Source organism: Apteryx rowi, unplaced genomic scaffold (genome assembly GCF_003343035.1).
Source record: "Apteryx rowi isolate R43461 unplaced genomic scaffold, aptRow1 scaffold_34, whole genome shotgun sequence".
In the NCBI taxonomy this organism is placed as follows: Eukaryota; Metazoa; Chordata; class Aves; order Apterygiformes; family Apterygidae; genus Apteryx; species Apteryx rowi.
In genome coordinates this window covers 352,964-379,250 of record NW_020449863.1, presented here as the reverse complement: position 1 = coordinate 379,250, position 26,287 = coordinate 352,964, and the positions used below count along the sequence as shown (strand labels likewise).

Sequence of the window (26,287 nt, the reverse complement as noted above, 5' to 3'; positions counted from 1 at the left end):
GACGAAAGTCCTTCATTGCTCTTATGCAAAGAGACAATTTCGGTGGCAGCTGAGGGCAGCATTAGTATTCATGTCTTGGCTGCTCTGGCAGCAAGGCGGCTAACTTGATATTAACTGTGGCACAATGACTGGGTTTTATGGAGCTTGTTTTAATATATATCACAAGTAGCCGACCGAGTGGCTCTTTTTCCCCATTTCCTTGGGGTATCTACTCTTCTCTCCGATCCAGCAATGGGGCTTGGGTTTGTCTCACCATGGTGGTAGTTTTGAACCACAGGCAGGTTCAATGCCTGGTTGATTTGTCCTCATGCTGTAATACTGTATTGGTTTATTTTTCACCTGACCAAAGTTCCTGCTAAATTCAAGTCATCTGTGTTTACAAATACTTTATTGTGTAATACAATAAAGCTTTTGCCAGTGTTTGAGCAGGACCAAGGATTTGCAGCTGAGAAATTTCCACATTAGAAAAGTGTTACCCCAAATGAGTAATGGAAATTATTTCTGCTTCAGGAAGCAAAATGATGCGAAATGAAAGAGAGAAAGAGAGAAGACAGTTTATATGGGAACACAAGTATGTTCCCTTTTGCCTGGGCCAGCCAACATGGCCTCTGCCCTTCCCCCGGTTGTGTGTCTCCCTGCAGCGCGCGGCTGTGCCAGAACATGTTCCCACAACTTTTCAACCCATTCAGCACAGAGCCTGCCACTTTCCTGGCTATTTTTGTGTATTCCTCTCCACAACAAAGTGCTGAGGACAGTGATAACGCATCCTCTCACCAAGCACACGCAGCAGAACGCAGCCTCAGCTGCACACAGGCTGTTTTTCCAGTTGCTCTTCCTAAAAACTGGATTATCAATATTTTATCCTTCTGATCATAAGGGCGTAAACTTGAAGTTGTGTTGTTCCTGGCCACAACTCTGTCTCTTAGTAATCCCATATTATTCTTGTTGACAGTATGATATCTGCATCTAAGCAAAGCCCTTTGCAGCCTGCCTTTGCCTATTACATAAATAAAGTGRCTCATCTACTGCTGAAGATTAACCACCTCTGGACTGGAGCAGGACAGCTATTTAATTATACCGAGCTAGAGCACACAGTGGTTTCTGTGACACCTCCATCTGTATAGCGGTATTTTAGCTTTGCTTCAAGTCTGTTTACCAGATATGCTATAACACTGGTAATGATTTATGCTTTGTAGAAAAACCCCTTTCTGCTATGATATGTCCCAGCTTTTTTATTGCTCAGCACCACTCAGGTGCTGCAAACCATTGCTATAGCAGAGCGAATAATTCAGTCTCACAGTGACCAGGTGTAGGAGCTAGCATCAAATCCCTGTGGTTTCCCAGACTTGGTGACACTGGTACAGTCTCCTTTCTGGAGTTGAGGCACTGCAACACAGTGTAAATAAGCCACCACAAGTGGTTCTGTGATATTAGCTGCCAGTGACCAAGACACCACACATCCTTTGAGACCGATCGGCAGCCAACTGATGCCTCACAGCCCAAACTGGCACTGTTTCAGGCTGTATCCTGGTGAGGAAAGAGACACAAAAGCAAGAAAAAAGGTGGTGGTTCCACTGCACAGAGCGGAGGAACCTCACCCGCTGCAGCGGGGGCAGGAAGCGACGGGATCAGAGATCAGTTCACTGGGTTCCCACCTACGCAGAGGGACATTTTCAGGAAAGCCTCAGTCATTTAGGAGCCTGCACCCCGGGACTGCCAGGCAAGTGCCGACATGACACTTGGAAGCAGGAGTCTTTCAAGGAGCTTTGACCCTGACAAACATTTCCACGTTAAGGCCTAAGCCATGGACTAGAGTGGGGGTAATTGTAGGTGGCCAAAATCTGGAACTGGTCCTGTGGAGCCCTGGGGAGACAAGTGATGAATGGGCATTTTTCACATCAAGGTCACGCACAACAGGAAAGCACTCGCTGGTGGGTTAGCTCCAGGTTTGGGAGACACATCCACCAAATCCCCCAAGGCAGCCAGGGGAAATTTTCTATTCAGGAGCAAAAAATGAGACAGTTTTGGGAGCTGCCACCCATGGTTGGTCTGAATTATACAGATGAAGGCCAGACTCCAGCAGACGTGCACCAGCAAATCTCTACTGACACTGGAGCTCTGCGAGTCTGCACTAACTGAAGGTCCTGCCCACTGTGTTACAAGTTTTAGATTCTAATTTCTATTTACTCCCTATTTCCCTACAAGGCAAATCTCACCTATCACCAGGCTGTCGCTTGAAGAGAGAGTTGTGTTATGTCTCCGGTTTCACTTTAAAAAGTAAAAGCAAAACTTGAATGTAGTCCTTCCAAACTGCGGTATCAAAATACATACCAAAACTGTGCTGTAAAAATATTTGGAATGCTAAAAATAGGTTGGCATTTGAATAGCTGTCGAAAAGGGAAGCATTCCTATCCAAAGCCAGCATGACCAAAGCTGTTTATTTTACATACTCTTATTTCCAAAGAGAACTGTCATCTCCCTGTAGGGTTTTGTAAGCCCAAGTACCACCTGATGGCGGTTCCCAGTGTAACTGAAGCTGGGTTTCCACTGCTGTCATCTGTCTTCCTGGCTAGACCTCCAACTCAGGCATCATTGTCATCAAATTGGAAAAATTTTTCACTGAAGGAAACTATGAAGGGTGAGTTAATGAGAATAAAAAATCGCAATTCAGTTCAGCCCCAGGACAGAAAAGACTGGTATCTTCATATTGAAGCCTCTGATATTCTTCTCTATTATCTTAAAGGCAGAACTTACTGATTTATCTAAACATCAGAGAGAACAACGCATGAAAACAGTCACTGTTCTCTCAGTGCCCTGTGTTGATGCACTTGCACTTTGCTCATTTTCCATCACTGAAGTCATGCTGTGGCAAATCAAACATTAATGTGTAAGTCTCTGCAGCATCCTATTACAGCAAAATAATGATACCTCAGATGCACTTTTTCCAATTGAACTGTAAGTACCAATGTATTTCTTATACCTCTTCAATCAATATTCATCTTTAAGTATGACAGACCTTCTGCACTTCTTATGAAAGCATTGCAAAGAGCCAGAGCACAGGGGAAGTAGAAGTCCCACATCACAGAGAGGGGGACTAATGCCAAAAGGCGTGATGAAGACAGTGCTGTGTGAACCCAGTGGAAAGGCGAAAAAGCAGCAGATGATAAATTTTCTTCTTTTTTTCTTGTCCAATTTAAGTCTCAAATGTTTTGTACCACATTATTAGCAAGAAAGCAATCTGCTGCCGGTAGAGTTTGAATATCTTCTATGGTACTTTACATGATCGTATGTGTGTGCTTCTAAATAAAATCACCTTTGCAGCAGATGACTGCAACAGCCGGATTCACACTTTTGCAAGGCAAAAAGCTTCACCTGTGTTCTTTCTTGCCAGTATGCCTCACTTAAATTGAGCCTGGCGGTTTGATGACTGCCTGAGGTGGTTTCTCTGTGTGCTAGGAGAATCATTTCAAAAGGCTTACTTGTTCTAAAGTGCACCAGAGGAAGGTGGGGAAGTGCACTGGCAAGGGAAGAGATAAACAGTGCAAACAAGAAGAGCAATTTAATCTTTTTCAACTGTATCTCATGTCGGCTGCAGTCCTACTTTCCCTGTGCAGCTTTGACGTAATCACGATGCAAGCAGTCAAACAGGAAGTGCAGTAGCACACAGCCCCACCTCAAAATACAAAGGCTGAAACACCCACACAAAGAAGAAGAGGTACGCTCCCTTGGTCGTAATATGCAAAAAGTTCTCCTCTGCTGTGTTCGTGATTTCTCAGCAGCCTATTACATTCCTCTGTCAGTTACAGCAGGAAGCTACAGCCCTTGTTCAGGCTTACCACAGATATGTTTTTTGCTTAGCAAGCCTGCAGATGAATCATTAGATAAACCAGATCATGCTCTGCATACTAGCTCGCAGCCAGCACACCCCAAGGAGCAAGGGCAGCAGGGTGCTCACGCACCTGCCAATGTCTGCAGGACAGGACCTGAACACCGTTGAGCACCGTTCCTGCCAACAGTGCGGACATAGCAAGGTCCTTTGYGGGTTATTTGACATTTTTGTGCTTGTTTCTCCTCCTTTAGAATGAGGCTATACCTCTCTATTTAACCTAATGCTGGTGGAATCGGACACCTGCAAAATGCTTTAAAATCACTCCACAGAAGCCATGCATCCTCTGGAGATGTGCATTACGAGGCCAGGGTCCCTGGTGGAAAGAGAGAGAGTACATTGCCCCCAAATCCAAAGGGGTAACGTAACCACAAGCTTCCTGTCTCAGAGCTGGGGATGCTGGAAAATGCTTCCTGGGTAACTCTCACCCTTTCTGCCACTTTGCTGGGGGAGAGCTGAGGGGAAACCCAGGCGAGGGTCACTGCGGCAGAGCTTTTAAATAATATTTCATGCCATCAGCATCTTAAGACAGTAAAAAGGAGTGTGTTTTACAGCACCATTTCTCCATGGTGAGCATTTTATTACAGTGATCCAGGTTTGCTGAAGCTACCCAGAAAAAAAGTCATCAGGTCCAAACGAGCAGGTGCCAAATCACTAGAAAAGTTCTCTCGCTCTCAGCAAGTTCTTGGGGCGCTGCCGCAAGTCACCTGAGAAAGCAGGCAAGAAAATCACGCTCAGATGGTCCTCTCACCTCCGGCAGCGCCAGGCCTTTCACCGGCGAGGAGCCCAGCCAGCCCGCAGGGCTAAAGGGGCATTAGGCGCCACGCTTGGGGGGTGCTCCCGCGTGGTGGGTCTCGTGCCCCCACAGGCGCCCCACCTGCCCCTCTGCAGCACAGCGTTTCCCAGGCTGCGGCGCCTGCGAGTTACACAAGCTTCTCCCGTTTTGCTTTTATTCTTATGACTATTACGAGAACTTACGCGTTGACCAAAACAGGACGTTTCCTTCCTGCAGCACAGCAGCTTGGAAAAGCCTGGACCTGTTTCAAAAAAAGCCCCCAGAGGTGAATGAGCCGAGGTGTGTCACAGCTGGTTAACAAAATCCTTGAATGTGAGTAAGCCTCTTCTTCGAACTGCTTGGCAATAACCTTTAGCACCGATGTCACTCAAGGTCTGGGATATCAAAATGCAAAGCAGACAGGTCTCAAAGTCTCTTCCCCCTGTTCTTTCACCTCCTATATATTTTTTATGACTAGACATTGGCATTTTAAAGTAACAAAGGGAGGAAAATTACACCTTGTGGGAAGTAAGGCACTGTTCRCACAGGTTGTCTTCTTTTCTTAATATGACGTTTGCTGCACGTTAAGGGAGGCCAGTTTTTGTTTCTAGCAAAGCACATCCCCAGGAGAAGCGGGGATGAGAGACGAGGGCCCGGAGCACAAGAACAGGCCGTTTACACACAAGTAGCTAAATAGCTGCAGCGAGCAGAAGGCAGGAGGGGATTCGAAGGGAAGCTTCTCTCCAGGCAGAAGTCCCCCCTCCTTCTGGCCTCCTGCGCAACCGGCAGAGAGGACACAGCTTCTCTCTGCACRAAAACACATCCTGAAGCGGCAGCTATTTCTCTGAAGCATGATGGCGAGAGGCAGATTCAGCCTGGCTGGCCCGTAATCTTCAGCCTGGGCGGCACTGTGGTGGAGAGCAGCGYGGGGGGCCGCTGCTCCTTGCGCCCCCCTGGCTGCACCGAGGGACATCCCTCTTCCCCCAGCGCCACCAAGCGCGTTTCGGCTTGTGGGCATGCAAGCGGGGCTGGGAGACGCGGCTGCAGGCCAGGGTGCCATGCCCATGCTGCGGGCAGGCAGCCGGCACAGTCAGTCTTTTCATTTCATAAATATGGCAACAGAGTTTGCACAAGGTCAGAGCCAGGAATAAATTCCATTGCTCAAATAGGAGCGAGCTAAGTTTCATTCACCCGCGGCCCTTCCAGCTCCATGTCATCGCCGTTTGCTAAGGGTGACCTATTATGGGTGACCTCGAAGCTGCCCTGGCAACCAAATTCACTTGCTATCTCTCTTGCAAGCTTGCAAAAGCACCTCAAGTACAACTAGTGCCCTCGCACGCCCGGCACATTTGCTCCCAGCCAGGCATGCTTGCAGCCACCGTGCATGGCCTGTCTTTGGGCAGCAGCGTGGGTGAAAGCAGAGTACAGGGCGCAGCGTGCTTGGGGCCTGCAGGGAGGCTGCCCTTTGTGGTGGCACGCATATAACCAATGTGTCAAGCCCCTGGCCTTGGCTGACTTTTCTACGTCCGTAGATCTACTGCTTACTCCAGCCACTGCTCCGCCAGCCAAAGCAGAGACGGCGGGTAAGCACTGCTGCCCAGGAGCTGTGCAGCCCTGGCAGCACACGGCACATTCCCTTTCGGAAAGCGGAAAACTGCCAAAAGGCTTCTCTTTGGCTCAAATAGGAAAATTCAGTTTCAAGCATCTGGAAGTTGCAAATAGGTTTGAGCATTTGCCAAAAAACAGCAATTAGAGACTGTGCTAATACATGCGTGGAAGAGACAGAATTAAGGCATCATAGGCAGTTTTTTAAATCTGGCATTTCAGCAGCACTGAGCACTTGCCTTTGCAACTTAAAAAAGGGAGTGAAAGAACGTTAAATACTCTCTGCGTGTGTGTATGTTCAATACTGCAATCATATATTAAAGAAACATTAATCTCGCTCTGCTACATCTTTCCCAGATCATATAGAAAAGACTTATTTTGGAATACCTGAAATATGCCAGGGTCGTTCACGTTAGTAAATTATGGGCAAATCAACTGTCCACATGCATAGCAACTCATTGCTGAACATGGGTGTGAAGGAAAGGGAGAGGCAAAAACCTCTTTTTCCCAGAGCTGCTAGTCTTCATGCAGTTCTGAGAAGGAAGTTACCCGACAAAAACACATTTGATTTGAACAATGAATCTGCCTCACTTCTGCGCACCAGTGTTTGAGATCTGCTAGGATTAGCCCTATAGTTGAAGCTAAGTTAGTACTCACACACATTTATCTCTGGTGCAACAGCTGAAAGAGTCATTTGAGGTCATGAGGTTTTGACTAGAGAGAACATTTGAACACTGAAATAATAAAAGAGCTTTCTGCATTGCTGGACAACAGATCATATTGGAAAATATGAGTTCAAAGTCTTAAAGCTGTTTGGGTGAAAGAGAATTAGGTGGCTTCATCTTCATACTGGTTTAGATACCTCAAAAAACCCATTCTCTGTCTTTGCTATAGAGAAGCCTGGACTCAGCAAAACTTAGGTTGCTCCTTCCTAAATTATTCTCTGTTCATCACTTTAATTTAGATGAAAGGTGAGAGTGTGCGTATATGCTTTCCAAAAATAATGTAGAATTTATATACGCCAGGCCATGTGCTACTTGGAAACCCCTTAAGTTTGGCTGCTGATATGCAGATAAGTGAGTAGGTGGCTTTCTTCTTTCTTTGGAGTAATTTGGGTGCTTTTGAGATCTACAACACAAAATTTCTCAAACTCACTATCTAATAATCCTTTCAGAGAATAATGTCATTCTCCTGCTGTGATACATGGATAAAAAGGAAGAAGTTGTCTTCAGAATGGAAGGTGATATAATTTACACAAGGAAACGCTAACGTTGAAAACTGACTTCTGAAATCTGATAGTTCGCTACTGTGCAAATTTAGAGCTACTGTAGTCTCAGCCTGCAGAAGCAAATTTTGAGATCCTTCAGAAAAATTAAGCAAATTACATCCATTTCCAGTTCTCGTCACATACACTACTCAATTTTTAATTGTCGTCCATATGTGCACCACAAAGAAAGATATTTCCTGCCCTAAGGAATTGTCAAATCTAGGTAAAGGCTGATGAAAGCATAATACGTTTTAGGTAAGCCACTTACATATTTTAATGGTATCCAGTTAAACTTTAAAACATACCTGCAGAATTAGCAGGTACCTAATTGCTCTGAGCAAGAATATGTATGTTCAACGCACATTAAGGATACCTGCTGATAGCTTTGCGCTATATTCCTTCAATATCTCTTTGGGGGGCCTCAGGCCAATTTGAAATCTGTTTGCTGTTTATTTTCATCTCAGGCTCCCTTAGTGACCACATCATTTGTTCATTGATGGTGCACTTTGAAGGTTCTATCAGTATAGTTGTATTTACTTACAGACTCTCCAAGATCTTTTTAGACGCCAAGATGATAAGCATCACAGAGAGCTTGTGAAGTAAGCTAGCAGTGTTCACCTCTGATGAAAGCGCTAAGACAAGAGGAGCTAAGGTTATCACCAGATAGCATAAACAAAGTTATCTTCAAGGGGAGTAAACATCCATCTCTTGGCATGGATGAAGGGTGGGAATTATGGTGAATTAATTTTCTCTGTTTGCATCACTGTGGACTTAATGTGTTTGTATAATGAGTTTATAAAGAGATATTCAGACATTTACAAAGAATTTCTTCTTCTATTTTCTGTTCTAAATATGTTCTCATTTAAAAGACTGAGCCTTTAGCCAGACTCTGAAGTCTTTAATGAGAATTTTGCCTAAGTAATAAAATTAATAATGACTTCAGGTTTTGGCCCTGGATAAAAACAAATGTTCTTCCTGTGGCCGAAAAAAATAATCTATTGATATGAAGTATCTAAGTAGTCACTGACACAATAAATCATTTCAGAAATCACTGCCCACTGATCTTTTCATTGCTGCTTCTGACAGCACCAAACAGAGCCCTATAGTTTGAAACGGACATAATACATGCTTTAAAAAACCCTTAATTACACAGTTTTTCCAGTGCAACTATTCAAACCTCTCATATGACTAATGCATGTTTTTAAGAGAAAGCCTCATATCAGGACCCCCTCGTGTGAGACATCTGTGAACGAGCAGCAGTGACGCTTGCCGTGATGCTGGCTGGCTCACCTGTAGAGAGCAGGAGAAAGCAGGAGCAGACAAGCACATGGTAAAGCAGGGATACACTTTGCACCCAGAGTACTTTTCACAGTACCCTCTCCTTTAGAGCAGATATTTCCTCTAGTTAGGGAATATGGCCACTGACATTTCTCTGCCTCAGTGAAGCAATATCCGTTTTTGAGAAGGGAACAGGTTATCAGGCCTACGATGCAGCGGCTCTCTCCTGGGCAGATGTGCTGGAAGAGCAAAGGGTGCTTCTAACACATCTGTCCAGAGGCAGCAACAATTCGGTCTCCTTATTGGATAATACCACGAAAATATTCATGTTGCATCATTCACTTCAATAAATCACCTTCTCCCTCATGACGTATTAGGTGATAGTACTACCTTTATATAAAGCATAATCAACGCAGCCAACTCAAACAGTTCCTAGTCTGGTATAACAGAAAGATCACCTTATAATTATCAGGGCTCAGCCCACACACATAAATACCAGTAAGCTAGAGTACTACATTGCAACTTCTGTCAATGACTGCTCATAGTTAATTATCTTGCCTACTCCTCCCTTTCAGAAATCTCTTCAGGGGACAGTTTTATTCTCCTGGATGCTGTATACCCACATAAATAGAAGGGACCAGCACAAGAGAGGGAAAAATTCCCAGAATAATCTGCTGAATTTTTTCGCTTTGTTGAGTTTGATACTCTGTTCCCTAGTTGTTCTAGCATCTCTGCACTATGGCAGACTTACTTTCTCTAGGTGGGTGAGGTAGAACAACTTCCTACGCATTTTCTGGCTCCTCTGAAGAATATGGAGTGAGATGCCTCCTCCAGAAACACAGGAACGGCTGGATCCATAAAGATGCTGGGTCGCTTTGTGTTTGTCAGCTCAGCTGTATGTCACCCGGGTGCACMTGCTTTCAGGAACACGGATGAATGAGACACAAACAGAACAAAACATCAGGACTGGCCAAGCTAGATGGTACCCTTGCCTCACTGAGATATTCAGAGAAGATGCACGGGTGCTACCAGGGAGGACAAACAGACATTTCACTAGACTAAAATCTACTCTTTTTTCCACACTACTGAGGGAAAGGACACTGATAAGTGACTAYTTCCATAAGCTAGCTTTGTTTTAGAAAACATGATACATTCTAAAAGATCAAATTTTTGATGTTTTTCAGCAGTTTGGGAAAGCACTATCACTCTGCCAGTACCTCCAGTCAGTAAATCAGCCCATTATCACTGTGCAAGGTCTAGCATTTTAACAACAGGGCATTTTGTTGCCCAGGAGAACTGAGATGGCTTTTAAAAAAGACTGAAAGACTTTTTTTCTCAAATACATAGGAGAACAAAAGAGATGGGTAGCTCTATTTTTGTAAATTTGTAAAAAGAACAATTCTTAAATTACACCATCTGCACACTCAGACACCTCTCTCTCTCTCTCTCCCCCATGCACTCTCTTATCCGGGGAACAAATGTCTTATCTTGGATGTCTTAAATCCTCCAAACCCATCAACAACGCAGTGCTCAGCGCTGTGACATGTAAATCTCCCATGTGGCTCAAGTCCCTCATTAGTGAGACACCCTGTCAGTCACTTCTGAAGTTGCAGGAAATCCCTCTACAGGCATGCGATTCTTTCTCCATCACTACTGAAATGTGTCAGTCTAATCCCCATCCCGAGGAAAACAGTGAGAGGTGGGTAAGGGACTGGCTGTATCTCCTGGCGGGAGGCGCAGCGCTTTGMCCTGTTGCTGCCGCCTGGCAGCCACCTCCGCGAGGCTGCTGGACTATCCCACGTGGCAGGAGCCGGGAAGTGGTGTAACCGAAGCACAGCTCTGTTGCATCAAGGAACAAGCTTGGCAAAAGCCTTTAAAAAGAAGACCAAAAAAATGTAGGCGCTATTTTTTCTTTTTTGCTGGTGACCACAGCTTTACACAACAGTGAAGGAAGGAAGTGAAGAAAGCGGGTTGTCTTGCTCTATCTCACCAACAACTTTCTGTGGCTGCTAGTGAGGAGGGCATCTCCTGAAACGTCTGTTAGGGTATTTAGGTAAACACAGCGCTAGGCATATCAAGAATATCATGGGCAACACCAATCATATCTCAGGGTATCTCTTTGCCCTTTTTAATTCGGCCCCTATATACAAACATTAGGCATATTGACAGATAACTAAGTGCCATGACTAAGCTCCCAGATGGGATGAAGCAGGATAGGGCCTTGCCAAGTGACTGCCCAAAGTTATGTTTGTTTTATGAACCAGATTTATCTGTGCACAGCTCACATGGAGATAAGAGTAAGGTTTACCTTCCATATACCACAGCTAAATTAATTGCACATGCTTATTAGCTAAGTAGTTTGCAGACATTTTTTTCTTCTGTCTTAAGACTCATTTATGATCAGAGGGGAGATGATGCATAGATGCCATTTTCTTAATCAGTGTCTCTGCTCCTTGAAGGGAATCCAGTTTGATGGCTTTTACGGAGAAATCTTCATGTGACCTGTTCATACAGGATGTTTTTCCACAGTACTGGGGTAAGTTTCCCTCCAGCCTTTCCACAAGCTCCCTCAAGGCACTGGGACAGGTGTCTCTACATAGCAACCTCCACAGCTAAATCCTTCCTATAGGCAAGTTTTTTCCTTTCCACAAAGAGATTAAATTCCATCCTAAATACTAATCAGGCACCAGCTTCTAATTTAACATCCAAACCTCCATTTTCAAAAGTTTCCACCTTCTTTGTGCCATAAAGCTCGCTCTTCCTCACCAGCAGCACTGCTGAGTATCACATCAGCCAGTTTCCCGGTGGCTGTAAGAGGGGGGAAAGAAATGGAGAGAGACTGGCGAGGGTCCCCCCAGCGCTGGGCGTGTTTCAGCTGTTCCCATTTTAAGTGCAAAGCCTTCTGCATGGCAGTTGAACAGGAGACTTTCCAAAACCTGCAGGAGGCTGGGAAAGAATCCGTCATCACACAGAGAATCCCAATGGAGACAGAAGAGCTGGCAAGCAGGCGCATGTGGAAGGGACCCTTTTGTCACCGCCAGGCACTGTTTCCCAAACAAACACCCTATCCATTCGTAAAAGATCATTCATTACCTAGTGGTGTGTGTATGAGGCTCTCTGCCCAGCCAAAGACGGCTTGAAACCTTTTTTAACAGAAAATATTTTCTAAGATCCGGGACCTACAAACCATACTAGAGTCTTGCAAATAGGCTTATTTGCAGGGATAAAGGCTCATCACGAGCCTGAATTTTACAGGACTAGGCCTTATATTTCTCCTTGAAGTCCTTGCAACCGTTTTGTTCCTGCCAAATCCCTTTCTATCTAGATCCTGCTCTTACATTCAAACTCCATTTCCTGTGGCTTTGGCTTGGCTGGGTTTCGTGCTCTTTTTCCCTTCTTAATCCTTCAACCTTCTTTTGCTGTTTTGTTTTTTTTTGCACCTCTCAGGCTTGTAGCAGTTTGTGTAAGCAGACTTCTGCACAGCACTTAAACGGCAATGCCATGGGTCTGCCCAGAGTCGACAGCATTAGTTTGCAAGCATGGGAAGAGGCTGAGAGAAACCTTCCATGTTTAAATCTGAGCACTGAAATCATTATAATGGACTTTTTTTTTTTTTTTACAATGATGATATCTCAAATCGCCTACAAGATTTCAGGCATAGACTTTGTATGTCTGTGATATGCATTAAAATCAGTTCTTCCCAAGCTTTCTTTATAAGCAGAGAGCTTAAGTCTTTACTTTTCTTCACTTCTCTTTCTACAGTGGCTGCAATAACATCCAACTTCGAGGAGCAAAGGGCTCCTGCTTATGTCTATCAGTGAAAAACCAAAGCACAGAGGGGACCAGTGTTTCCAGCAGCACAGGCACATGATAATTAAACAGCACTAACTACATATCCATCAGTGCAGGAATGGCATACTTTCCTGGTGAGTTGGCAGTGGCAGGTAATAAAGCTTGCTTGCTTACACTTACATTATGAACAGACCTATTAAGAGCCTCTCCTCCCAGAGGAATGCTGTATTATATATTGAAATGAGTCTGTGGTCACCCAGCATTTCGCAGGTATCCAGCTGTGCTCTCAGCACACCCTGAGCATGCAAAGGTTTACCACACCTCCAGGCAGAACTTGAATATTCTTGCTTAGAGAAGCAGGATCCTCCTCACTGGAGCAAAGAGAAGGTCCTTTCACTTTTAGCAGGATCTGGACCACAGAACAAAGGCATCTCTCATTCTCTTCAAGGGAAGATGGTTGTACATATAAGCACAAGCCCCTACAGGGGTTTTCTGCTCAGTTTAAAATCCTCCCAATTACTTCACCAGTCTCTTAGCTAATAACTCATTGATTATTGTTGCTAGAACTCCTCCTAAACAGATTAAATATTTCGAGTGCCTCAGAGAAAACTATGTCCCCTCACTGCGCTGACATGTGTAGAAATGCCTCTCATACTTTTGGATCTAGCTTATCTTTCCCAAGGGCTGGGGCACGACGGTTCTTGGTTATTCTTACCCCTGGTATGCAGGATGTAACTTCTGCCTTCCTCCAGAGAAGAAGGAGGGCAGAATCTTCCCCCATTCATTCTGTTGAAGTTACAGTATTTCAGATACATTATTAATGTTAGTGTTATTAATTGTTTTAGAACATATTTTTACTGCCTTATGATATTTATGGACTTTATTGTGAATCATCTAACTACTACTTTCAGGCATATTTCCTTTGAAGTCAGAGATGCATCGTAAATGCTTGGAATCTCAGGAGCTGCTAGGATTTAGGATGTATGTGATGATGATTAGCATTTCCTTCAGGAATTTCATGTTTCTGGGATATTCTTAACATCAGGTTCTTGTGTCCCTTGGACATTCAAAACTCCCAGGAGACCTAGGGAAGTTACAATCCAGCCAAGCCCATATATTCCCACAGTCCACTTTCTACACCTCATTAAAAAAGTGATGCAGGATTTCTCTTCAAAGCTTCAGCGGCCCTGCACATTAAAAGGAAACCTTTCAGAACCAAACTAGCACACACAGTTAAGTACATGCAGTACTATGAGAAGGATTATATTGCAATAGGAAAATACTTCTGCATAAAAACTGTAACAGAGAAAATATTTTTAAAAAGTGGCACAAAACAAACGAGACCAGAAGCTCTGCCTGACTCCAGACAAGATTCCAAGGTTGTCAAGGATTCATCTGTGCTTATAAGTTCTGCTACTTAATTATGCTAACACAGAGCAGCGAGCCTTTCTGGCATAGCTGCAGTTACACTGGTATGGCTTAGTCCAGTTACACAAAGCAAAACAGGGTATACAGGCATAAAATATTTCATAGCTCTGTATGCAGAGTGCAGTTTTTACTGGCAATATATATCAACAGAAGAATCATATCCCTGGCAATAAAGTCTCAGTGTAGACTAGGTATAAATCCCAACTAAAGTCACGCTTACTTGAACCTGATTATTTCACTCTCTATCAGTTCTCCCAGGGGATCTCCTTATCATGGCTCTCCTTTACCCTCCCTGCTGCACTTGCATGTGCACTTCCACAGCTTCCGAACCTCTTCCCAGGTTTGAATCCAGCTTGGACTCCTCCCAGTTTTCTTGCAACACTTTCAGATCAAACCAGTCCATTTAAATTTCAGTTTTCTTTCCAACAGCCACTTCCTCTTCTTTCCTATCAGATGGGTTAACAAACCAGCTGCAGTAGGAGGCCAACACAAGCCCAGTTATTCCAGCAGGACAGGTGGGTCTTAGGCAATACTATTACCTGCTTATTCCTGCCTTTTGTATATTGAAAGATATAAAATGAATATAATTGAGGGAGGTGTAATTTTTATTCTTGGCATCAGACTGCCCACCAGCTTATTTTCCATTGCAAAGAGGTTTCCCTAAGAATAGACTATTTTTCCCCACACAAATCCTCTCTAAGGCTCTTGCACATTTAGATTTACCAGATATTTGAATAGGGAATTAACAGCCACCCCACAAAACTGAGTAAGGTACCTACGTGTGTACGTCTACCTTCCCTACTAGTATTAGTGACGTGATTACTCCGGACCCTGGGAGATCACTGTTGGTATAACGCCTCTGTGCTGCCTGAAGGAGATGGGCGCTCCCTCACCCCCATGCACGCACACCAAGTAAGTCCTTCTCTGAGGCGAAGACAAGCTGGAGGCAAAAAGGGACAAAGTCATCGATCTAAAGCAAAGTCTGCCACTGGGCTACCTCTGAGGATGTCTCATGGCACAGTTGACGCCAGTAGCTTGAAGAAGCGTAATTTATGAAAAATGAGTATGTGGCAGAACTGCCTACTTATGTTACTACAGCCTCACTCCCTGGGGAGATCTTCTCCAATTCTTGGTACTGGTAAACTTCAGAATTATTTCTCTGCCAGTTGTGTCAGCTGCAGGAGCAGGTTGTTTTTCATACCGGAAGTGAGGGGGAACTACCAGCACTTCAGCAGTGTCCTCCCTGCAGACAGGGTACCTTCCCAGTTGCCTCACAACAGGGCTCAGGGAACCAACCCACAACCCCAGCCAAGAAAACTCGCTTTCGCTCAAAACACCTCCAAACTTATATCTCTGGCAGCTGGGGAAGCAAACAGTCATGCAGTRTTGAGTACACTGTGGGGTTTTGATCCATGATTACTTGGTGTTGGTCATATAAATAACCTAATAACAAACCAAGGAAAGAGTCCAACTAAACTGACATGACTATTAAAGAAAAAAAGCCCAGCTTCAAAATTTGTCTTCCTCCCACTTTACTCAGCTTGAGTTAGAGCAGGCAGACTGCAAAACCCACAGCGGCAGAGGCAGGGAACAGGAGCGTTGTGTTGATTCAAGCTTTAGCCAGGACCCTGTGATGACCCAGCTCATAAAGATTAAAAGCACCCTAATCCTTGAGGTAATGAAGTAGGTGAGTGGATAGGACTTAAGATTGGTGGATACTTCAGTTACAGTTTCTGTACATTTTGCAATAAAGAGAATTCCTTTGACTAACTAATGAACTTATTTTTCCTCCTTTTTCCCAGCCTGTCTGGAACTAGAGTTATCCTCTCAAAAGGTCTTGATCCTGTCAACAATTCTGAGAGGGACACTAAATGCTACTATACAGAAATGGCTTAGCTTTCTCCTATCTGTTACTCATCTTTTATTTACACTGTAAGCTGTTCGACTAGAGCAGGGACAACTTCTTCTTATGGATTTGCACACTGGATTCAAATTACAGCTCCTATATTTCACTGGGACCACTGGCTGCTGCTGTAATGAAGGTAAAAAGCCAACAATACAAGGATATGCAGAGAGAAAGTCTAATGGTTACCTGAAAAAAGCAAAGAGAGATGGCAGTAGTCCAATGATAAGTGACATCTCGGAAAGTTACACAACAGTGATAGAGACAGCAAGCAAAGCACCAACAGCACTCGTTATCAAAGGAAAAATTACAGGACTAGCGGCTGCAGGCAAATACAAAATCTCTGTAGAAAGGTGGTTACTAACTGCAACTCTTCCAGCTCTCCTTCCAGACTTAATACTTGGGGGATCCCCTCTGAACACTGCAGGAAAGTACATCATCCTAGACATTTCTGTGGCTGCCAGCCTTGAACATATTGGTGTTTTGCAATCAAAGTAGCAAAGACTGCAATTACTCTCTCATCTTTCCAGTCTTTATTTTGAAGAAGGTAACACTCTCAGCTATAACCGAAACGATTAAGACAGCAGAAACTGTGGAGTAGATGAGTAAGTAATAACCAGCTGACTCATTTCCTAATTCAGAGATGTCTGGAAACCTAAATTAGCAAGTCACAGAGCAAAAGACTTTATCTTTCAGCAATTTCACGTTTTCTTTTTGTTCTACATGAAGAGAGAAGTCTGCAGTGAATGGGCCTTGTGGCAGTGCCTCCCTAAGGCCATTTATGCCTTTTATCCTGCACTTTGTGGTATTTACAGGCATACTATGTCTTGGTATGACAGTGCCTGGCTAGGGAATCTGCAATACACCTTCCTGAGCTGTTGGCACCACATGGCTCTGTATTTCTGGGCCTTTCTTACTCTCACAGCTGCAGGTTGCCTGTAGTTTGGGTTGTTGTTTTTGATAATGGTCAGTGGGATCAGGATTGATTTTAAAACAAAATTGCACTGCTGCAAGGAAGGTTAAGCTTTAATGAATAAATAGAGTGTGAATTAGAAGAACCCACAAACATAGAAGTTCCTGCTTATGTTCATGAGAGAACTTACTGTCTGAAGGTGGCCTAGCTGAAATGCTCAGATGTTTATTTGCATCAGATTCATTGAGGATTTTAGTAATACAATATTAAATATACAGCTTTTGTTAAATTGGTCTATGGATGTTGCCAGAACTTGAGCTGGACATTTCATAGCAGGGATGGGAGAAAGTTATTAAGGGGTCTTCCAAGGTAACCATCAAAACCAGGTATTCTTCCAATGTATTGATGGAGGTACATGCTGAGATATGAATTTAACTGTCTTGCAGCCAGAAGTGAGCCACTAAAAGCAACCAGAAACACAGAATTCTTATTAATCATAAGAAACAGGCCAAGATATCTGTGGCCCATAGGGATCATGATAACATGAGGTCTCTCAGATGCTGGAGTAAATGGTTTCACAGTGAAGATATCAGGCATGTTAAAGAGTGACAGGGATTTTCTCTTAACTGTAAGCCAATATGGAACAACTGAAATCTTTGAAAGAATTATTTTATCCTCCAGACATGACTCTAGGAACCTGGAGAGAACATTGACAATATAACCAGCACTGGTCATCTTCTGGGAGACCCCTCAGGAGCCAATCCCAAACAAATAAGGGACAAGATTGATAACAAGGCTCAGTCACCAGGTAGGCTGCTGACGTGACTAGGAGAGGGGCTGGAATCAGAGTGTGCTGGCTGGCCTCCTCAGATACAGGACTATCTAGAACAGACAGACTTTACTGAAAGCAGCCAGGCTTCACTATGGTAGTTTCAAGCCTGACAGGGCTTGCTCATCGGAAATTACATTTTTGCTTAACCCCTAGTAATCTCAATTTATCTTCAAAAGTATAGGATAGACATGTTTTTCAGAAACAAACTTCTCCTACAGAATATACTGAACTCTACCAGCCACTGCTGACACCAGCCTGCTTTTCTCTTCAAACATGTTGACATGTTGATTCATAAATGGAATTCAAGGAGTCAAAAACTAATTCCACCACCCTTTGCAAGTCCTAAGTATCCCTTCAGTTGCACAGAAACCTAATTTCAAGGGTCTAAGTAGAACATAAGTGCTACAGGGTTTGTATTCATCCCTGAACAGGGGAATTTTTATTAGAATATTTTAAATAACTTGGCATTCTGGAGGGAAGCTTTATCTTGGATGTATCCACAGAATTCATTACAAGAGTAAATACATGATACAGAAATGGTTCACTTCACCTTGACAATTTGCAGTCTGGATTTAGGAGGGTAAAAGATAAAATGTTAAGGCAGATATAAAAACTACTTCATTTGAAKGTAATTTGAATGTCCGATAGAATGTCCTTGGTAGTCCCAAATCACCAGAATAAAYGACTTCATTCAGAAATGAGACCCAGGGAACATTATGCAGAGTTTCAAATTAAGGAATACAAAAAATTGAGCTAGTCTACATTATTCATAAAGGCTGGCCCAGTGAAAGGCCCGAAGAGGCTGAGCTTTCTGGAAGCTCAGTGATGTTCCCTGATCTCAAGCAATTGGAACCCATATATCACTCATTGACAGGGGACTTCAATACCTACGGCAGAGAAACCCAGATAAAAAGAGGAAATATTTAATACCATAAATAATCAATAACAAACCTGAGCAGAGGAAAAGAATTTCCAAATCTATGAATTAGTTGCTTCATTCTTACATTTATATATTACTCATTTGTTCTCAAGGGTTTATTAAATATAGCATTGTTTCAAATTTGAGTATAACAAATCATACCAAAATCACCACCAAAACATATGGTCTACCTACAATTTTGGCTATTATAGAGTGTGCTATTTTGAGCTAATTCAGTTATTAGCAACAGTTTTGCAAACACTGTGGATACTCTAGTAATTCAAAACAGGCCTTATACGTATTTGCCTATTGTTGCAGTAGAAGCGATGCCGCATCTAGGTGCTGCTGGCCTCGCCAGTGCTTGAGAGCTGCCCCTGTGCCCCTCAGCCTCGCGGGCAGGCTGGGGTGCGGTGCCTGCACAGCAAGCTTGAGACTCCCCAGCAGCCCCAGCACGGGCAGCAGTGAGARGCTTCCTGCCTTCACATCCTATACCTCTGGCAATACCTATTTTTTGTCTTTCTATACTGTCTCAAACTGGCTCTCCCATAAGTCCTTCTTCTCCTGCCACAGGCTTTATTTCCATCCCTATTACTCAGCTTCTGCCATCCCATTTTTCAGTTATTACCAGTCAAGCTCAGGGAACAGCAGCAGCAAATTTCTAGCTCAAAACCAATGTCTATTGAACAACCTAGACAATGCTTTTGTTTAGCACATCATCTTTTCCTCTGCCTTCATCTGACCTGCATGCTCAGGCCACGACTCTGGAAGGCCCCTTATACAATCATGTCCCCATTTATCCTACCTGTGTTGCTTCTTGCCTGGTTTTCCTGTGAAATTCCTGTGAAATTCCTAGTTGTCATTAGCATGACTGTGCATACACACCCTGCTCAGTGCAAGTGCAATAACCTTTCATCCAAGGTGACACATTCACCTTTCTCCCTCCCTCTTTATTTCAGAGGTGGAAACTTTAACTCCATCTGACTCCAAACATTGACTGAAACTCTTAAACATCAGTACCTAGTTGTCCCCTGTTCACAGAGAGACAGGCACTGCAAGAATGCAGCTCATTTGTAAACTGTCTCTCTCCGCTGACTGTAGAGGGAGCATAGATCCCAAAATCAGGCACCTTAGTTATGTGCCCAAAATTAGTTTGCATAAATGCAGGCAATCATATGTGTTGATTCATATGAGTTTGGGGGTCAAATATTATATCTCATTTGGAGTAATTACAGTATTTCTGTAGGTTTATTCAGTACCCAGGGTAATGGACCTGGAGCTACACTGGAATATAGAAAAAAAGAAGCATGTACAGGAGTTGTATATATGGTGTGGAAGCACAGTCTCTCAATCCTTTGCAGAAAAACTGCCCCAGCAAAGGATCCTTTGCGGACTCCTCTGCGTTCTGCATCCCAGAACCTCATGGCTGGATCCGGGCTTCATGAAAAACAAACTCGCTGGTTGTTAGAAGGGGCCAATTCAGATCTTGAATTCTCCTATCTGAGTTAACATGCAAGTGAGCCCTCAGTTAGGAGTGTTCTCTACAGACTGTTATCAATAGTGGGAAGATATCAATTCCCCAAATTAGGGGTTTTTCACCACTATGGGTAGGAGTAGTACTTTTATCTGTATTTATTCTGAGTCCTGGAATCACATCTGATTCTCTTCTGTATAGTTACTCTACACTAAGCCAGTGAGCACAGCCCAAGGATTTTGTTTTATTTGTTTAAAATATGCTTGCAGCCATGAATTTTTGAAAATCACACTCCTTTTCAACTGCTAAAGGAACACTCTGGGAATAAAAACTAGTTCAGCGGCTTTCCAAAAGGAGATATATCATAAAACTAAGTAAATGACAAAGAAAAATGGGCCACTGGAAAAAGCAGAAGGAAAATAGTGCAAGGTAATAACATAAGCAATCAGAAAAAGCAGGCAAAAAGATATACAAGGAGAGCTCACACCACTCTTTCAGTGCACAAAGTACTCAGACAAGGGCAGCAGTATTCAAAGGAACCCGCTACATAACAGGACCATTGTCCAGCTGCTTTGTTCTTCTGTTATGAACGTGGATCTAATATCAAACACTGCAGTTCCTTGTTAGAACATGAGAAACTAATGCTGGCCACACACTATGAAAAATAGTGAGTTTCTATCTGTATTTAAATTTTCTGGACTTTGAATGAACTGACCTAACAGCTGAAAAAACAGTTCAGTCCTATTTCTGAAATCCCATTTCTGCCCATCCTAGTAGTTCATAGCAGGTGATGGTTAGTTGTGAAGATACCAGTGCCTTCTCCTTTCAAAAGAGATGTGATACAAGCTCTTACTGATTGGCATGAATATGTGTTCAAACAGACAGTTTCTCTGAGCTATCTAAAGTTCTTACTTCTGTGTGGTCCAGACGTGATGGTAGAAACAGGAAAGTTAATTACCTTGCAGTTTTTCCTCTTTAAAAATATTCTCCAAGAGTCTAACTTCTGGATCCTGGCACAAGGCTGTGGGAATACTACTGCTGTGTTTGGTCCTGAATGGCACTGGGAGTAGTAAATAGCAAAAGCTGTTTCTTCTTACTGGCCACAGAGATAAATCAGGAAAAAGAATAAAGGGGGTATTTTAACATCAAAATTACCACATATTACACATTACAGCTTAGCTAAAAGATGTCCTAATATTGCATACTGGAAATCTACTCTGACTTAGTAAAAATATCACTCAGAGCTAAACTGTAAATTATGAATAAGTGACTGAATCTAATTTTGAATAGGTAGCTGCGTAATACTATGCAGACAAGACTGATTAGTCTTGAAAGTGCTTCCATGGGGCACATGGACCAACTCCATGCAATACAGAATTCAGGTTTTCTGTCATGCATAAAGCCAGACTCAAACATCTAAGATCCATGAGTCAAGTTGGGAAAATGAAATGGAGAAATGTAGAAACAGTGTTTCTCACATTTTCATGTTTTTCTCTGTAAACATAAAACCTGAAAGAAATTTTTAAGCTTTGATTCTTATGTAGCTATGCAACTCCATAATTTAGAACTAAAAACTTCACGAAGTATTACTAGTCTCACAACCTATTTGGCAATGCTGAATGGTGAAAATAAAGCAGCTCCATAAATCAGGGTTATCTGGGGTATCCAGCATATATATCACACTAAATTAGCTGGATTTGTTTCAGATAACTAGCAGGTCCCGTTTAAGGCACACATTCCTTGAAAGTGAAGCAGGTCTTGTTTGCAGAGAGGTTGTGTCCCTCGACTTGTGCATAAAGTAAAATCCCATTTAGCTGGCAGCTTTATCACAACACAAAGTATGTACAATTATATTTTTACAATTCTTGGACCATGAGGGAAAAAAAAGCCCTATTAAAACGAATGTTGCTACATAAATCTTCTGCAGAAATCTCAGTGGTAAAAAGAATATTTGCATTATAAATCGAACACTTTACCCAATGCATAAGAGTCATAGGAATTTATAAAGAGTGAAAGAGCTTTAATGGCAAATTTGAAAAAGATATCTGTTCTGATAAATTAAATTAACTGTGTGAATAAAGCATCAGGCTTCATTTATTTTGCAAATGATATTACACTTGTTTTCACATWCAACATGCATTGTTTATAGCTCCACGTTCACTTTCTTCTCTCCACAGACCAGGAACACAGCAAAGCGACCAAATTATGAGCCATCATTGCTAACTCCCTTTCATTTTAAAAAATAATAATTTATAGCAATGATCATGCTCTGGAGTGCAGGGTCATTGCGTTCTCTAGAAGGGCCGGTCTGGGGCCATCCCAAGAGATGGGATGTTATGAAGCACCAGCCCCCATGGCGCTCCTGACCCAGGGGGAGGCATGGGCAGGTCCTGCACGCCCAGGGCCAGGCCCCATGGTGCTGGGAAGGTCATAAGGACATGCAGGGGATGTCCGTGGTAAGTAAGGTCCTGTAGGATATAGGACACATGCCATAGGAAACAAGGATCCATTAACTCTGCTGCTCAACTTATTGTTCATTTCTTTAAATTAATCTGCAGAAGAAAGATCCTTTTTAAAAGTCTCAACAACAGAAATCAAGTTTGCAAGAAAGTGTTGTCAAGAAGCCACTATTTTAATGTCTGATAGTTTCCAATGCATCACATTGTGACATTACAGTATGGCAATATTGATACTATCCTAAAATAGTTTCTGATGTTCACATAATCTGTGGCTTTTGCATTCTGCAACTCTCACTCAGACAAAATTCCCACTGCCTCATTACTGGGAGCTTTACATTGAACGCGACCTTAAACGCCTCTCACTCACAGGCGGCAATGAATGACAACTGGAGAGCATAAGGAGTTTTCAGTCGTTTTCTCTGCTCCTCCAGTGGAAGCTACTGCCTCCAAACAGGGACGAACAAGCAGTTTATGAAGCCATTAATCCTTAGCACTGAAGGGAACAGTAAGAGCAATACGGTGAACATACTAGCACTATGGTTTGTAGTCAGTTAGCAATGCCTTCTACTTTTGAGAGCATTATAAAACTGTGCATTTCCTTGCCTTCTCCCTCTCCCCCCAGCCTCCTCTGTGTAAAACTACTCTAATCAAGAGGAAAGCAGCACACCTTAGGGTACCAGCCACAGGAAAATGTGGTCTGTACTCTTGGAAAAAACCAGAATCACCAGTTCTTGTGAGACTTGTTGAGGAAGGGGTAAAATGGGAAGTTTCAGAATCTGGATAGCAACCACAAGAATAGCATTCTGATTTATTTTAACCATTTGCTAACTAGAATTTGGGAACCTATGATTTATTTTCTGTTGAGAAGGAAACTGGTGACAATTATTACTTTGTTCAATTCTATTTATAAAGAAGAAAAACAACCTGTTTGCTTGAACACAGAAGAGACAGATTTTGCTCACAAATCCAATTACCTTTGTAGCTAGCATTCTGCCCAAAGGTCCTAATTCATTATATTATTTTTCACATTGCCAGACTATTGGTATTTCTGTGGCTGTGGCCATTGCTTTTTTACTGCTCTATCTTGGTTTCTCTTTTTTTTCCTCCCTTCCTTCACAGAGCCATGAACCTTTACCAAACAGCACCCAAAAAAACCTCTTTACCCATGTATGCCTGTGTTTTGAAGTTACTACTGTTCCTGTTATGTGGTCCAGAAAAGAACCCAGTTCTTACACCTATCTTAAGTATAAACAAGCTGTTTTCTCGCTGACTACTTTCAAAATGGTTTTATCCAACCCAATAAACACTCAGCAAAATCACATTCAATTCATGTTTCTGACAACATCAGCAATGAAACTTAACTATATAGCAAGTTAGAGAACAATGTCCTAGCTTGGGACAAAGAACTAGGAACTCCTAAATGCTCTTTTCAGCTCAGAACACTGTGCTTATGATTTTTCCTTAGTTTTCTTCTCTAAAAAATACTTACCAGCTTATTAACACTTACTCCTCTGAAGGGCTAATTAATGCTTAGACGCAGCAAAATGATAGCAGCAGGCAATCTGATTAAAGACACTCAGCATGATATGACAAAGCAAGGCAAAGAGCTTCAGATCTAGTCTGCACAGCTAACGGCAACAATAAATTCCTACAGTGACAGGCTGTTTGCAGTTAAAAGAGATCAGTGGCCAGTGAAAACAGCAAATGTAATACAATAAACATGGGTTAGAGAGAGAGCGGACAGAAAGAAGCTTTTTAAGAAAAGACTGAAGATATTGCCAGATCTTCAACATATGTGAATTAGTATATCTCCAGTAAAAATAAGGGGCTTATGTAATGTAATAGAGCTAAAAAGATGGCCCCAAACAATTATTAGAAAGTAGGATGGTAATAAAAGAAAAAAAATTAAAACTAATTTCCCTTTGAATTATCTAGTGAAAAACCAACACTTTAAACTGTGTGCTTATTATTACTCAGGTGGACAGAGCATTACAAGGTTATGGTTATACGCTCAACGCCCCCACTCCTCCAAGTGCTGCTGACAGTCTCCTCTTGTAATCTGCACAGACTCCCAAGTATCTTAAGAGCCACAACACTACTCCTTGAAGGCCTAAAGCTGGTGAGCTGTGGTACCCAATTTCTAAGGTGTGACAAATGAAGAGCCAGAGCCTGGGAAGCTTTCCTTCCTAAAGGAGTAACAGTCAGACAAAAGGAAGCAAAACACATATAAATCCTGCAGTTTGGGACTGCTTGGCTGAGGGGTAACTGTGGGCTGTAATATACATATAATGCAAATGAATCTGAACTGATTTCCAAGTGCTTCACACATTAAAGTTACTTCTGTACTGTTAAATTAAACATTTCTGAAACCAGTTCCTGGCAATGAGGCTAACAAGCACGGAAGAAGCTGTCTTCATGCCAGTGAGCTCCCTCAGCCTCATGACCAGGGTGCCACATGTGCGCTCTGCATTGGCAAGGGTCCCTGGGCCAGCGGCATCTGAGGAAGGTTTGGGAGGGCTGGCCGGGGCCAGGCACTGCTACAGCAAAATCACCACAGAGGTGCCAGTGCCTGGGAACAGTCCCTGCACCTTTGAATTTACTCGTATAGGCATAGCCTCGGGTTCACACTGATCTTCACAATCCTTTCCCCTAGCTCCAGCCCTGTGGGTATTTTGGCCTTGAGAAGTTGAAGGCCTGGGCAGATCACATCCAGCACCTGTGCTGGGGGACCGCCTTGGGAAGCTATCTCCACAGGCAGTGTAGAGAGACAGGCAGCTCCAGAGGCCCTTCAGCCCAGCTGAGATGTGACATCCCACCGTAGAGTGCTTGTCTCACCCTGCTGGGTCTGGAGGGAGCCTTGGCTAGCAGGCTTCTCAGCACAGTGTCCTCTAGTGTACCTACAGTGATCTTCCTGCATTCCACTTCTCCTCAAAGTCGAGGTGCCTTTCTTTGACACTGCAGGGTCTCATGATTAAACAAGATCCCTTTCTTCCTGCTTTAAAATTAGCTTTTCTTTGATTTCATAAATCTTCTTTGTTCCCTCTGTGAGTCCTTTTGAAACCCCCATATTTTAGATTTCTGTTCCTTTTTCCTGTTTGAGAAATTTCCACTTTATCTGGCACAGTCATTAAAGTTAATGACTGTCCATTACTCTGACAAGTATGTGGTACAGACCCAGGCAGCAAATGGTCTGTTCCACATTACAAATATAACATATTCATAACAACATTGTCCAAAACTCATAAGCTCTATGTAGAACATATTGGCCACCCTATATGCATGGGATCATGTTTAAATGTTGTTTAAAAAAATGTTTTAGTCCTTTTCAAAAACAGACTGCAGGACTTATGTTTTAACCCACTTTAGTCTCCTAAACAACAGCTAACCGGCCAAGTCAGTTAGCTCAGATATTTAAGTAAGGCTTTTGTTACAGTGATTTTGAAATGTCACCTTTTTTTCTAAGGAAGAGGTAGTCAACGGTAATAATAAAACTGCTAAAACAAATATCAGTGTTTGAAATCCCCACTGCCTTGTTGGATACACAAATATTAAAGACATTTAAATGACAATATAGCTTGGTAACATTTAGCAGTTATATGTGTAGACAGCAGTATAGTCAACACAGTACTACAATGAAGACATTTTTTAAAAAGTCAGGAACTTATACATCTTCTGAAATACCTCTGTGGTAAAAATTGCTGAAGACAGAAAGCAATTTATAATGTAGAATATACATTCAAAGGTATGAATGGATTACTT

General features: G+C 42.8%; 1 long non-coding RNA gene across 1 annotated transcript; it reads right to left on the bottom strand.

Annotated features, from left to right (window-relative positions):
- Positions 1 to 4,435: 4,435 nt before the first annotated feature.
- On the bottom strand, positions 4,436 to 9,851 carry LOC112969208. Its single transcript, XR_003254612.1, has 3 exons — positions 9,563 to 9,851; positions 4,865 to 4,923; positions 4,436 to 4,593 (listed from the first exon to the last, which is right to left on the bottom strand). It is a non-coding gene; the product is annotated as an uncharacterized LOC112969208 (long non-coding RNA).
- Between the last annotated feature and the right edge of the window lie 16,436 nt (positions 9,852 to 26,287).